We start from the raw sequence: 16,106 nt of genomic DNA on the forward strand, positions 1-16,106 counted from the left end.
TTAGCAGTGTGACCTGCGGTGTTCACCCTTGTCGTACACGTATGTAAGCATGATTGTGTGTGTGTCAGTGTGAGGCATCACAGCTATAATAACTTAATATAGTAAATTAAATACTAGGATTTTCTTTTTTTCTTTTTTAAAATATTTTTAATTGAACAACTTTATTTTAACAAACAAAGATAAATGTACAGTTTTTAATAGGATTTTCTTACACAACAGAATAAGAATCTTCTGTTCTTTTAAGATTTCTAAGCACAACTGAGTTAAACTGGTATGATTATACACACCTGTAATGTCTGAACTTGACCCTGCAAAGGTTTCGTATCTACTGAAATTCATTAGTATATCTGTGTACCTGGTGATTTTTTTAAATTTATAATTAAAAGTCTCTGTCACTGTTCATTCCTAAATAATGTTACTTATGATTTTCTTTCTATACTTATTGATTAGCTCTTCCAGAGATTTGCCTGTTTTATTGAATTTTCAAAGGACCAACCCTTGGTACCATTTATCAAATTTGTCTTTGTAGCTTAAATTTATTTTTGTATTTATTTATCTTCATTATCTTTTTTGCTTGAGTTATATTTTAGTCATTTTTTCTTAGTTTTTGAAGCAGGAAACATTATTATATTAGTTCCTTTTGCAAAAGCATAAAATATTTGTGGTTATACATTATACCAATGTATATAGCTTTTGCTTTATGTTGTGTGTATATACATATATGTGTACATATGTATATGATTGTTTTTATGCATGTACACACATAGATTTAACTGATGCTCCATTTTTACATTTCTGCCTCAAGACCGTTCTTATATAAGATTGATGTTTTATTTTTTTATTGAAAACATTTGATTTAATATAATGTATTTTGATAATATTTTAACCATTTTCCAACTCTCCTCAGACTTTTCCTACCTCCATACCAACTTTTTGCCCTTTTCTTTTCTCTCCTAAACAAACAACACAAACAGAAAAACGAAACAAAACAAAACTAAGAAACTAACTTCTCTCTCCCTGTCCCTGTTTCTGTCTGCTTGCCCCCCCCTCTCTCTCTCACACACACACACACACACACACACACTCTCACACACACTTACACACAGAAAACTAATATACAATACACAAGCAAAAGAAATAATTTAAAAATGCCCAAACAAAGCTAGATGAAACAAAAAGTCTACAAAGACTCCATTGAGTTTATGTTGGCCATTTACTGCTGGCCATGGAGCCCCCCCTTAAGTTGGTCAATATACCCAGTGAGACTCCACTGGAAAAGACTAATTTTTCCTTTGTGAGTAAGTACGCATTGCAAATAGATTCTTGCTTAGAAGTAGGAACCCATGACCACTTCTCCATCTCAGTGCTGGGATCCCATCTGGCTTGAACCTGTGCAGCCCTGTGTATGCTGCTACAGCCTTTGTGAGATCATATGTGCCTCAGTCCTGTAGTGTCTGGAGGGGTGGGCAGGGTGGGGGGCTGAAGCTGGAACCCATGACCTGTGTATACTAGATAAGTAACTGGCCATTGGGTAATATCTTCATCTCTCATGGCTTTTTATCTCCCTGAGGTGGTATGTTGATAAATAGCCCAGGCTAGCCTAGAACTCATGATTCTACTGGCCTCTGTCTCATGAATGTTGAAATTACAGGCGTGAGGTAGCACTCCCGGCCCTCCTCAATGGATTTTCATTAGTGTAAGCATCTCTGGATTTATACCTGTATTGTTGCATGACTTTTTCTAATGAGGTATAAAGAAGATGCTCTTTACTAGACACTAACAGGCTAAAATGAAGGATTCATCCAAGTCCCACTCAGTGAACTAATGAGTTCACTGAGCTACTTCTAAGAGAGAGAGCGAGAGAGCTACAACTACTACACCATTACAAACCCACAACCAGGGGGCAACTGGCTACCTCTTACATAATCTTGTAGGGGAGTGAGCTTGTGAGGGGTCCTGTGAGCCTTATATGCCTTGTGAAGCCTGTGTCTCTCCAGAGCTCCCTTCCAAGGCAATGCTAATAGGTCTGATCTGTGAGATTCTTGGGGTGGTGGTGGTGATGTCACTATAGCTGCTTTGCCTCAATATGGTGACCGCCATGTCTAATCCAGAGCAAACAGCTGTGCTGCTGTACATGGGCATTTCTGTTATCTGAAAGGGACATTCTTAGTCAGTCTGGACACCTTTTCTAGGCAATCATCCCGAGTTCTTTACTCACAGGTTGTTTTCACTATTCTGTGGCATCCTTAAGTGCTTTAATCTTGGGGTTCAACTTTGCCCCACTATGTCAATGAGATAAGTTCATTTTTTCGTGCATCACTGTTTTTTTTCTATTGTTGAATATGATTCCATTGTGTGAATATATGATTCATATGTGGTTATATATTGTGTAACAATATGTGTGGTTCATATATCATTATATATTATTTTGTGATGCTGCAAAGAATATGAATGAATATAGTATGGGATTTGTTTTTATTTCGAGACACGGTTTCACTATTTGTGTGAAAAATAGAAAGTTGTCCAGTTGATGAGGCTGGGTGTCTCAGGTAGTCTTTAGTATACTCCAGAATCCTAATGCCAGTAAAGGAGTGAACTTGCTGAAGAGAGGAAGAGCAGCCAGGCCAAGAGAGCTTCCTTCTTCCAGGTCTTTATATAGGCTGCCAGCAGAAGGTGTGGCTCACATTAAATCCAAACCTCAAAAGATCTGGATTAAAAGTGGGTCTTTCCACTTTAAATGATTTCAGTAAGGGGAAAAGAGAATCTCTCACATGCACACCCAGCTGGATTTTAGTTCATTCCACAGATAGTCAAGCTGACAACCAGGAATAGCCATTCCAGGAAAAAAAAAAGGTTCTTTTTCTTGCCTGCATGTCCTTGCTATGATTTTCAGTGTTGTAATAAAAGGGGTAAGTGAATTCACGCCTCACTCTTAACCTTAAGGGAAAAACTTTAAACACTGCATCACTAAGTATGATGCTAGCCTCACCCCTCCCTCCCTTTACTGTAAATTTTTCACATACATAGTTTGTGGATAGTTGTTATAAGAGGATTTTGAATTTTTATTTCTTGTGCTTATTGAGACCATATACTTAAAAAAAAAAGATTTGTTTATTTTACATATATGAGTACACTGTAGCTGTCTTCAGACACACCAGAAGAGGGCATTGGATCCCATTACAGATGGTTGTGAGTCACCATGTGGTTGCTGGGATTTGAACTCAGGACCTCTGAAAGAGCAGTCAGTGCTTCTAACTGCTAAGACATCTCTCCAGCTCCTGTGATCATATAATTTTTATTCTTCATTCTGCTAATAAGCTGTAGACACTCACTGACTTTATACTGTCATGACTTTATGCATGACATTTTCAGTGTGCTACCTTCAGTGTGTTTAGTTTGTTTTTTTATGTTTTTATATGTTATATGATATTTTCCTCTATCTTCAGAGAGAGATTGACCTGTAATTTTATTTTTACAGTGTCTCCCTGTCTTTGATGCAAGGCAATTCTGACCTTGTCACTTGAGTTTGGAAGTGCCCCCCCACCCCCCCTCTAAATTGGCTTCAGGACTTTCTGGGAATTTTTGACTATAGGTTTAGCCCCCTAGATCATTTTTTGACCTTTTCAGCATGTCTGCTGGCCTGTTTTGGGAGGCAGCAGGACCTTTAGCAGGTGGAGTCTCTCTGGAAGAAGTGGGTCACTGGGAGGCAGATCACAGGGGTTATAGCCAGACCTCTCTTCCAGATCATTTGTTCTCTCCTCTCTCCTTTTTGGTCCACTGAGATATGAGAAAGCCACTGTGTACCCTCTCACACTGGAACTGTCCACTAGCATGCTTTCTACACTGTACTGTATCCCCTCAAAGCACAAGCCAAAATAAACCCCTCTTTCTAGGAATTGCTTCTTGTCAGGTATTTGGTTCCTGAGGGTGAGCAACTAAGTCACCTTCCTTTAATGATAAAGTTCGTCTATTTGAAAGTTGCTGTTACCTCTGAAAACCTTTCAGAGAGATAACAGGTCATAGCAGTGCTGGGGGTGGGTTTCATGTACTTCTGCAACACAGTCTGGTGTCAAGTGTGAACAACAGTGGCAATCTGCCATGAAATCGTGTTTAGGGGCAATCCCCCAGAAAGTCAAGAGTACACCAGTGGAGCCTTGTCAGCACCTGCCAGTTAGCTATGGGAAGACACTCAGCAACGGAACATGTAAAGAACCTTCTGGAAGCAGTGTTGAGATGGAGACCTGGCTTCTTCAACATGCATCTTTGGACTAGCCATCCTGAGACTGCAGGCAACCTTTGTTAAAATGCACATCCTACAGCCCTTCCTTGGGTCCCCTGGGTTGGACCCTAGGGATCTTCATTTTCTATGCACACTAATCAAGACTCTGATAAATAGCTTGGTATAGAGGCAGCATAGAATCGACCATTAGGTGACTGTCCTGGCATGATTCTGATTTACTCAAGAGGGGGTTGTACCAGCCTGTGGCTAAAGCCACCCTGGGTTCGGGATGGTTACTGATGCCTGCAGCGAGAGCCTCCGACTTGGCAAACTGAAGATGGAGTGGCATGCACAGGGCCAAGCAAGTCACCTGTGCATCCCACCCGCCTGATAATCTGTTTAGGCGTAAGAACTGGAAACAGAGCACGGAGTTCTAGCTTGGGAGGACTCTCGGAACGTCGACAGAAGAGCCCTTGCCTGGGAGTTGTTGAGTAGCAGCTGGTTGGGTCTCCGAGCCTCTTGCAGCTGTTTATGATATGTCAAGTGAAGTTTTGTTTTTATGTGTTAATGGGTTTGGAGCTATTTTATAGTGTGTTTGACATTTCACAGAATGGTAAAGTGTATGCATGCCTAATTAAAACAGATGTGCATTTGATAAAATAATTACTGGATATGCTGGAGAAAACAGCTAATTATATAAACAGCACAAACACCTAAACATGGACCATAAATACATATTTAAAGAAGCACTAAAAAGCAGGTGGACTTGGCTATGTTTATTTTTGTTTTTGTTTTTGTTTTTTGACCAGAACGGAGTCATTCCCTAGGTTTTCTTAGACTTGGGGTACATCAGCATTAGCGTGTTCTGAGGTTTACCCTTACCTGGTCCTTTCTTTTCTTTGTTGGGATAAAAATGAGGAAAGTTTTCTTTTGATTGAAACGATATGGAATTATTACAACAAAAATGTTTTGTAATATAGGCTAGGGCAATAGCTCAGTTGGTAAAATTGTTAGCATGCACCTGAGTTCAAGTCCCAGCACTTATGTAAACAAGGAACAAACAGTGGAGTGGAGTGTGGTGTGTGTCTGTAATCCCAGTACTGGGGAGGTAGAGACAGGTGGATTCCTGGTTTGCTGTCAAGCTGGTTTAGCCTACTTGGGAAGTTCCAGGCCAGTGAGAGATTCTGAGAAATATGTGGATGGTGCTTAAGGAATGACAGGACATCTAAGGTTGTACTCTGGTCCACAATCTTAAATTATGCACACACCTGCACATGCTTTCACAAATGCATACATGCACACACACATACACAAAGCCTCTATAAGAAATGCCAATTAACTTGTTCTAACACATGACACCCATCCACCCATCCTGACTTTATCTCATTTAATCTTACTCTTATTTCAAGAGGTAGTTGCTATTGTTCTCTTTCTCCTGTAGATGATGTAAAGAACTTGCTAAGACTGAAGAAGATGCTCATTACCGGTCTCTGGTTTCCATACACATATACAACATATACGCACACATATACAACATATATGCACACATACACACAGAGACGCAGAAAAGTACACACAGATGCAGACACACAGACACAAACATGTGTAGACACATAGACAAACACACAGACACACATATGCATGTGCATCCATGCACTCGCACACACATACACACAAACTTACCTAAGGTACATAAAATGGGAAATACAAGATCTACAATTCCAGCTGAGGTCCATCCATTCTCTCTACTCTAGCTTCTAGGACAATTTTGAGTCTGACCACCTTTGTGCTCTCAGTGAGTAAAGATTACTGATCTGGAGAACTTTTTCCAAGTGTTCCGACCATTAGGTATCAAAGTGCATCTTGGAGCAGACTAGGTTGACAGAAGGGAAGTCTTAGGACACTGGCTGTTGGTTGCCACGTGAACGTGGCCAGGCTCTGGGCCAGTCAGTTGCACCAGGAGTGTGAGATGCCTAGGGTTCCTATGGAAACGAGACAAACTTGTTCTGGAGGCAAGACATGATGAAGAAATATTGATGGGCATCTCAACGTGAGCCTTGACCACGTGCGGTCACATCCCTGCTCTCTACTGGTGGGGGACAGAGCTGTGTAGAAGATTTGTATAGTTTCTACTTCCTAATTCTAATCTGCCAACCCACTCCCTTAGTGACCTGAACTGTGTTCTTAAGGCCAGCATCTTCACCTGTGGTGGCATGAGCCTTAATGTGTGCAGAAGAGATAAAAGGGAGGTTCTTTCCTCCATCCTGTACCCCAGGTATCTTATTGTTAAGGGGACTAACTATGAGGTGTGTGTGTGTGTTTACATGTATGTGCAAGCACACATGTGTATATGTGTGTGCATGTGTGTGAATAGCCATGAGAACACACCCCCCATACAGGTACATACACACATGCATGTGTATTGTACACACTCCATTACTAATGCATAGCTTGTGTGTGGTGATATTTTTAGCAAAGGCAAAGTCAGTAGCTCTGCTGATTAAGAGGTTGTGGGAATGCTGCTTCCAGATGCCCCCACTCCTTCTTACTTCCTGCATTTTGCAGTTGACCTTGAGAAGATCATTGCTTTCCCACAACAGGGTGCACACCTACGAAAATGGATTTGATCTCTCTCTCTCTCTCTCTCTCTCTCTCTCTCTCTCTCTCTCTCTCTCTCTCTCTCTCTCTGATGGCAGAGATGAAGGGACTGGGGGTTGGCATAGCAATAGGAAAGCTGGGGTGTATTGGAATTGAATGTGGGAGCAGTCATGTGGAAGTTTAAAGATCTTGGGCAAGGAAATTGACATAGACTGTGACAAAGGACTCCCTGAAAGAATAAGTAAGAAGAGCAGCCTATAATCGTGTTTATTAGCCTTTCTGAGGTTTGCAACTGATTAGACAGGTTAGATTTTTAAGAAGAGATTGATTGATGAATGTCAAGCAAAGGTCTTTGAGGGTTCAGTCCTAGTTGGGGTGATTAACATGTGAGAGGAACATATGTTCTCATGCAATATCCAGCAGCTATGTCTTTGTCTAAACTCTGCAATTTACATTTCTGTCTATATTTGAAGTGGTACACCTCACAATGGAAAAATCTGTGTGTCAGAGAAATGTCAAGCATGAAAATGGAATATTCCCCTCATCTCAAAGATCAGAACTGGAATCTGGATTGGTACACATGTTCTTACTGTTACCCATAGTTCCTAAATAAGGAAGAAGGTATGCAGGGCCCTAGAAAGACTCACGGATTTCAATCACAGGGTTACAACTGTACCTGCAGGATCAAAATGTTTGACAGGTTGAGGCTAAAACAAGGAAGTCTTGTCTGTGACTGAGGTTTTGCCTTATGCCTTTTTTCTCTTCTTGATTATTCTTATTGATGAGAGAGAGAGAGAGAGAGAGAGAGAGAGAGAGAGAGAGAGAGAGAGAGAGAGAGAGAGATGTTATATGAGTTGCTTCTGAAGAAATGTTCTGCTTTACAAAAGTATTCTCTTTACTCAGATTCTGATTTAAATGCTGGAGAGCATATATGTATATACAGGGATATATCTGTATATACAGTCCCAGAGTGATGACAGGAACCTGGGAGGAGAGACTCTCAGGGTCTCTGCCAGTTCACAGTGGTGTACTGGAAAGATCACAGAGATGTGGTCCCTAGGATGGCTTTTAGCATCGCTTCTGGGGCAGAGGATGATTGTGTAAACTGAGTTTATCTTTGGCTAAGCAGAGAGCTGACAGTTTTGGGATGTCACAAATATGAGTAACTTATTGTACTTTGTAGAGATTGAAGGCTTCGTCTCAACTCAAATGAGCAAAACTTAACAAATGATTAGGAGGCGAACACATTTTTCTACCAAAACAAAAATGTTTTCCCTCACAAAAAAAGTCCCCGGTGGGTGTTTTGAATCCCACCTAAAAATACTAAGCTAAAGAAAAAAGCCTAAATACTCCAAATACTCTAAGAACATGTGTGGTTTAGCTTAACATTTGGTTCTTTTGAGAGTTAAATTTAATGTTCTGAAGCCTTCAGATTTCATATGGCCATTGGATAACTCGGGATAGGTTATGTGGGGGTGTCTTGTTAAGATTGTCAGAGAAGAAACAACCATTTCAACCCAGATCTTTTTATTTGTGAGCTGAAAGGTTTTATTTTTTTTCTCCCCCACCCCACCCTGTCCTCTTTCCTTCCCATAAGGAAGAAAAGACAGAAGATTAATCTGTTTTTTGTTTGTTTTAAACTGGTCACCTTTGCTTCTGAAGTGTTTGCATCAAATGTGGAGCTTCTTTAGGACAGCCTTATTCCAAGAGAGCCATCCTGGATGTGCATAGCTCTGAATTTAAGGGCATGCTTAATGGAGGGAATACTTGACCCTTCTAATGCTTAATAATATAGCGTATAAAACCCGGTGACCAGAATTAATATGTTAAGCACACAGACTGGTGCTTGTTGGAATGAGTCATTAGGGAAATACAAATTAAAACTGCAGAATGACATACCACTGTATGATCACCAGAGCAGTGCAAATTAAAAAGACTGACCGAACCAAATATTGATGTGTGTGAACCAACCACAATCCTCCACTGCTGGTGAAAATTTTATATATAGATATAGATATATATCCCACTGGGAACAAGGCAGGGCGATTTATTACAAATTCAGATCTGCACTTACTGTATGACCTGAGAATCTCCTTCCTAGAATTTGCCCAAGGAAACATGAAACCTTTGCCTGGTCAGACTTGTGCTTGCATGCCCGGAAGTAGTTCACTCCCACTTCTCACAACCAAAACCTACCCAACGCCTACCAGCTACGGTGTGTATCCATACAATTGAACATTACTCATGGATAAGAACTGTTGATTCAAGAAACAGCCTGAATACCTCTCACATGTGCTTCATGTTAATGAAACCAACCAGACTCAGTTCTCAGAAATCCCATGTGTTAAAGCAGGTATGTTTAATGGTTTAACATTACAGCATGAAATCATCTATAGTGTTCACACTCAAGAAACACACACACACACACACATACACATACACACACACACACCTCATAATATCTTAAGTAAATTGAAGGTTCTATAACTTACTGTATTAACACTACTGACGGGTAGAGCCTTAAGGGGTGTGTCCTAGTCAGGAGTCGGGTTCATAACTGCAATTCCAGATCCAGGGAGGAAGAGGCAGGAGAATGTAGAGACTGAGGTCTGCTTAAGCTACGTAGCAAACTGAAGGCCAGCATAAGCTACACAGTGAGACCCTACTGTACAAAAACAGGGGCTCAGTGGTAGAGCCTAGCACACACAAGGTCCTACACTCGACACACAGAACCATGAAAAAAATAAATAAAAAAAAAGAGACTAGAGCTAGTGAATTGGAGCTGGGTTATTGGGGTGAAGGGTACCTTTGAGGGGCTCCTGGGACTCAGGACCCTTTCTCTTTCACATTGTTTCTGGGCAGTATGAGGGGACAGCTTCGCTTAGCTACACCCCTTCCACCAGAAGCTGTCTATGGATGTGAGCCTTGGAAACCATGAAGGTAAGTAAGCACTTCCTCCTTGTAGGCTGTTATGGAAGGTTAGAGTGATGGGAAGTGACTGACATGGAACCTTCTAGAAGGAAAACAGCATCTCCTCATGTCTCAACAGAGAGCAACACCGTATCTAAAATAGAAATTCACTGACCTAGGTTTTCTTTATATAAAATACCCATTGAAACAATGACTTAGCCACTGACGTGATCACTCACTATCATTTGGTCTCTAAATAATTTAATTGGGTTGAACATTTGGGTGTTTCACAGAAATAACGTGTAAGAATTCCAAAGTAGATCCTTCTGCAATTCGCCTGCTCTGTTGACTGTAGGGTGTCTGCGAGCACAGGTAGACACCAGCAAGTGACTGTCCTGCAATTTCAATGTTATCTTTGGGTCAGAATTTCAACGCTGGGTCTATCTGAGCCATCAGACTATGTCCCTCCATGTGAGAGAGCAGAGCCCCTCATTAGAGAGAGGTGAGGTAGAGGCACTCTCCTTCTGAACATATTCTCTGAGCTTTAATGGCTGGCTTTCAGCATGGTTATATAATCCCCATGCAAATGCCATCTGCCATGTTTGGCACTTGCAATAAAATATTTAAGATATTTTATTCATCCTGCTTGAGAAACAGATTTTCAGAACTCAGATCTCCTCTTTCCCCGGAGCACAGCTCTAGAGAGAATGCATATGAATTCCTCCACGCATGACTACAGTACCTATTCTTAGCCGGGTTTGGGCCATAAACTTGAAAGTCTTCGAGTTTTTGTTTGCCATTTTGGAGCTTTGATTTTTAAAACCAACTGAAAAGTTTGCCTGCTTGCTTGCTTTCTCTTCAGTGTGAATTTTTACTGTTCTTTTTAAAGACAGTTCGCACTTTCAGAATGATGTAATGAAGACTACTTGGTAGGTTTGGATGATTTTTAAAAAAAGCAGAAGGGGAAAAAGGGGCTCCATTTTTATGCCTGCCTGTCTGTCTGTCTGTCTGTCTGCCTGTCTATCCTAGTATTGATCCTTCATTCAGATACTTGCTGCCTAGTCTTATCTCTCTTCTACTTTCTCAACTTGTAAAATAAATTATTTCACATACAGGATAAATAAATACATTTTTTAAAAAAGGGCCTGGCAAAGATGGCTTAGGGGATAAAGGCACTTGCTACCAAGTCCGATGACCTGAAATCAGTTTGTGGGTCCCACATGGTAAAGAAAGAACCAACTCCTTCATGTTGTCTCCTGACAATACATGGGTATTGAGACATATGGACACATATATACAGAATGTAATTTAAAAATTACTTATTCTTGAGTGTGTGTGTGTGAATGTACTTGTGTATTCATGCATACACATCCCACTTCACATGTGGAGATCAAAGGTCAACACTAAGTTGGTTCTTTTCTTCTACCCTGTGTTCCAAGTGTCAAATTCAGGTCACTGGGCTTGGGTGATAGGGTCACTGGGCCATCATCTGTTTGAGCCATCTCATTGACCCCAGTTTTGACATTCTTCATTCTACTCCTGGATTCTTCCAAAGGGAAGACGGGATTGATGATGACAAATCTGGAGTATTTTGGAAAACTCACAAGTTCAGAAGTAGAGGGGGAAAAATGAAAATTGTAGCATTTTAGGAACTCTGATTCAAGAAAGCTTCAAAGCCAGGCTGGAACCTCCAATTAGGACAATTATTAATTCTAATCTCTAGTAGGGGTTATACTTAAAATTTCAAAATAGGCTTTGAAAGATGGAGTTGTCTGTCTGAAATGGACAGTTAGCTTACCTTTCACCTAATTCTACACTTGGCCAACATTGAAAGAATTGTGCATCAAAGAGTCATGTATTAAAATAAGACTTTTCTGTTGTTTCTATAATTTGGCACAAATTTAGTGGACATATTATTTTATAGTTATGACAGTTAGGAGTCAAAGTAAGTTGTATCAGACTAAAGTAAAAGTATGATTGTGCTGTGTTCTCATGAGGTCCCAGGGATAGTCTGTGGCTTGACTTTTCCTTAAGGGTCGCCCACACACGTGGGTCACGGCCATGCAGAGAAATCTCTGCTTTGTCCCTCACGTTGTCTTTTCCACCTCTGTCCTTGGCTCTGTCTTTAAGGGCCTGTGATTTGTTGGACAAATCATGATAATCTCCAGGATAATGATTCTATTGCAAGCCTCTTATTTGCATTTGCAAAGCCTTTTTTAATCACTGAAGGTAACATATTTATATTTTCTCAAGGTTGTGATGTGAGTATCTTTAGGGACAAATTACTACCTTTATTTTAAAATTTCCATTTTCCTGCCCGTATATACTCATCCTTTTTTTTTTTTTTTAGTTGCATTTCAACGTAAGTCAAGCACACTAGTTCACATTAGTATAGTCTCCCTTCATGTAATGAACATTTTGGGTTCAGTTTGTTTTTTACTTTGATGTGTATATATACTCTAAGTCAGAATAGATTGTGCTAGATACCAATATGACCAATTTGAATTTTCCTTCTTCCCATGTCCCCTACCTCTGTAGCCCTTCCTTCTTGTAGCCCTTCCCACCCTAACTCCCACTTTGGAAGAAAAACAATAACATTTTATCATTATCATCTTTATCACTACAGCCCCTCCCCCCATCATCCAATCACCACTGTCTTATTTTGAGTTCTATTACTGTGAAGAGACTCATGACCATGGCCTATTAAAACAAACAAAACAAAACCCAACACTTAATTGGAGCTAGCTTACAGTCTCAGAGGTCTGGTCCATGATCACCATCACAGGGAGGATAGCGGCACACAGGCAGATAGAGTGCTAGAGAAGACGCTGACAGTTGCAGCAGATGGAGACTGTGTGCCACACTGGGCATAGCTTGAGCATATATAAGTTCTTAAAGCCCATCCCCACAGTGACACATTCCCTCTAACAAGACCACACCTACTTCAGTGAGACCATGCCTCCTAATAGTGCCCATTCCCTATGGCCAAGCATTAAAACTCATGAGTCTATGGGGGCCACGCCTATTTAAACCACCACAACCACCATCATCATTACCATCCAAACACCATCTGCATCACCACCTCAATCACCAGGTATTCACTATCTTTTTTGAAAGTAGACTTTGTAAGCTTAGTACCAATCCCAGAACATGTCTTCAATCTTCTCATTTAATTTTTAATACAACAACAACAGCACATTGACCTTCTGTATATGGGAGCTTTACCTGTGTACACATCTGTGTATAACATGCATACCTGGTGCCTGCAGAGACCAGAAGAACATGTCAGATCCCCTCAAACTGGACTTATTAGATGGTTGTGAGCCGCCATGCAAGTGCTAGGAACCAAATCTAGGTCCTTTGAAAAAGCAGCAAGTGCTTTTGATTCCTAAGCCATCTCTCAAGCTCCACCATCTTCAATGGTCTCTTCTTTACTTCTCTATCTTCAGGATGCATATGCCTTGGGAAGAGATTCACTATACTGTAAGAAAGCCAGTTCTGCCAAACACCTACCTCACAAAACATTTACATTAATGGTTTAGTATTCGTAGTACTGAGAAGTTATTTGTTTCATATAAGCTTCTCTGAAGTGTTCCTTAAAATACCAAATTCCCCTAGTGACTTTAAAATGAGAATCACATTACAAAAATCCTATTTAACAGAACATTTTGGAAACCTACAAGATAGGATTGTAAAAGATTATGGCTGATTCAAAGAAATAGTTCAGAACTTATAAATTCAAAGGGGTGGTGTTCCCTTTAACTTAACCAGTGCGTGGGTTTTCACACTTACCTCACTCAAAATGAGGATGACAGCGTGTCCTGAGACTGTTGCTGGGGGCTTGAAGGAGATAAGTAAGAAAAGAGCAAGCATGAAGTGAGTGTCCATAGCCTTTGTCTTCAATTCCAAGCAGGCTTCTGTCACCCAAATCATAGAACATTCACTTGAAACCTGAACTCTGTGTCTCAAGGATTCATCTTTGGTCTGTGCGATAAACATTGAACCATACACACTAAAGTGGTTGAAGAAGTGTGTGTGTGTGTGTGTGTGTGTAACATGGCTATAGTTTGTATATTGTTTCTCCATACACAGATTCATATGAGGCTTACTTCTTAATTCCTCAGTGGGGCTGGAAGTGTTGAAAGGTGGCACTTAATGCTATTTGGATCACATGGCCAAAGCCTTCATCACTACCTCTCTCCAGTGAGTTCTTTATTCACCCATAATTAGATCAGGTACCCAAAGGCAAGTTGTTGTAAGAAAACCAAGGCCATCTTTCATGTTCTTTCTCTTCTGCATCTGTCTGCTTTCCCTTCTGCCTTCTGTGGGTTGGAGCAATAGAACACTAACACCATCATTAGTGGCATACCTTTGGATTTTCTAGTCTGTGGAACTATGAGACCAAACTGATTTCTTTTCTTTATAAATTACCCAGTCTCATGTGTTCTGTTATAGCAACAATTAAAAGATTGCTCAATCTTATATTTTTAAGATTTATTTTTATTTTATGTATGTATTTACTGTTGCTGTCTTCAGACACACCAGAAGAGGGCATCAGATCTTATTACAGATGGTTGTGAGCCACCATGTAGTTGCTGGGAATTGAACTCTGGACCTCTGAATGAGCAGCCACTGAGCCATCTCTCCAGCCTGCTAAATTTTATATATCTATGTCTATCTATCTATCTATCTGTCTGTCTGTCTGTCTGTCTATCTATCTATCTATCGATAGATTATATATGTATATATATCCACTATATATAATGTAATACACATATATACATATAAATGCATATGTATCTATTCACATATATTAGCTTCACATATGTCTTAAATATGTAATTTCTCACAGTGTGTCATTCTATCTTTAGCCATGCCTTATGCCAATTATTTCAGAACCTGAAGAAGAGACATCAGTAGTTTTTAAAGCCTCCGTGATATCAGCTTGTAGCTATATCCAAGAAATAAAGCAGAGTTCTAGAGTTCCTCAGTTCTGTATACATTCCAAATCTTGTAGGAAGTCCTTTAACTTCATTGTGTCTGAACCTCATCCTTAAGAGATTCTGCTTGGATTATCTGGGGTGGAGGCTGAGTATGGTACCTCTTTGTGCAATTTGGACTCTGGATTTATGGGAAGAAGTTGATCTTAGGGACCCAGCTGGTGAGGGAGCTTGCTGAGGGGGGTGAGGGGTTGTCCATGTAAAACATGAGAACATCTGCTTAGGGGGCCAGGTACTGTGCAGACTCCTGTGGGAACATGGGCTTAGTGCCAAAGGCTCTGCTAGCTTTTCAAAAGGCATAGGAAGTTTGGATGTTCATGTGGAAACTTCTAAAAACTTTCATTTTACTAAAACATATGTAACACGAATTCACCATTTTAACCATTTCTAAGTATATCGGTGTTATCCATACAACCATCTTCACCATCTGTCTCCAGACTTTTTCATCTTCCTTGACTGAAACTCTGCATCCATTAAATAATAATTTTTCCATTCTTGCTCCCCTGTAGCTTCCAGCTTCCTCTCTCTGCTTCCTGTGAATCTGATTACTCTAGGTAGCTAACAAACGTGCAATCATATATTTTTATTTTACCATTGGCTCCATTCGCCAATGTCTTTTAGCCCTTATCTGTGCTGTGGAAACTGTGCGAATTCTCTTCCTTTTTAAGGATGAGTAGATGAGTAGTGTTTTTCTGTGTGCACAGACCGTCTTTTACTTATGTCTGCGACTGGCAATAAATAGATAGCTCCCCATATCGGCTATTATGAGCGACACATAACTATAGGTTCAGGTGAAATGCTTTCCGTTCCTTTGGAAGCATCTAGATATAGAATTGCCTGAGCACGTGGTGGCTCTCTGTTTACAAGTGACTGTGCTGACCCTGGTTTTTAAATGTCTGCTACAAACCCAAACGTAAAGCAACAACAGCTGACAGCATAGCATTTCCGTGGGATTAGCCTTGTGATTGCAAGACTCTGTGGAATGCAAATTTCTCTGGTTGAATGATTCATAAATCCAGATTACTTTTCTTGATGTCTCTGTCTTCTTGCCTGTGAAATGAAAGTTTGGAGCCCATCATCCTTGGTTGTATATATTCAAGTAGTCCACAGTGTCGGAGCCAGTCTGATTACAATTTGACTGTAATTCTTTAACATTTTTTAGTAGGTTTTGAGAATTTTGTACAATGTATTTTGATTATATTCATCCCTCTCCTACTTCCACTGCGCTTCTCTACCCACACAACTTTGTGTCCCCTTAGTATTGTATATTTTTGCACCTAACAAGTTCAATTATGATTGTGGTTCTTAGTGTGCGCACGTGTGTATATGTGTGTGTGTGTAGCTTGAACCTCAGGATTCGTGTTTGACATCCTGGCACT

This window comes from Micromys minutus (genome assembly GCF_963924665.1).
Source record: "Micromys minutus genome assembly, chromosome: 19".
Lineage (NCBI taxonomy): Eukaryota > Metazoa > Chordata > Mammalia > Rodentia > Muridae > Micromys > Micromys minutus.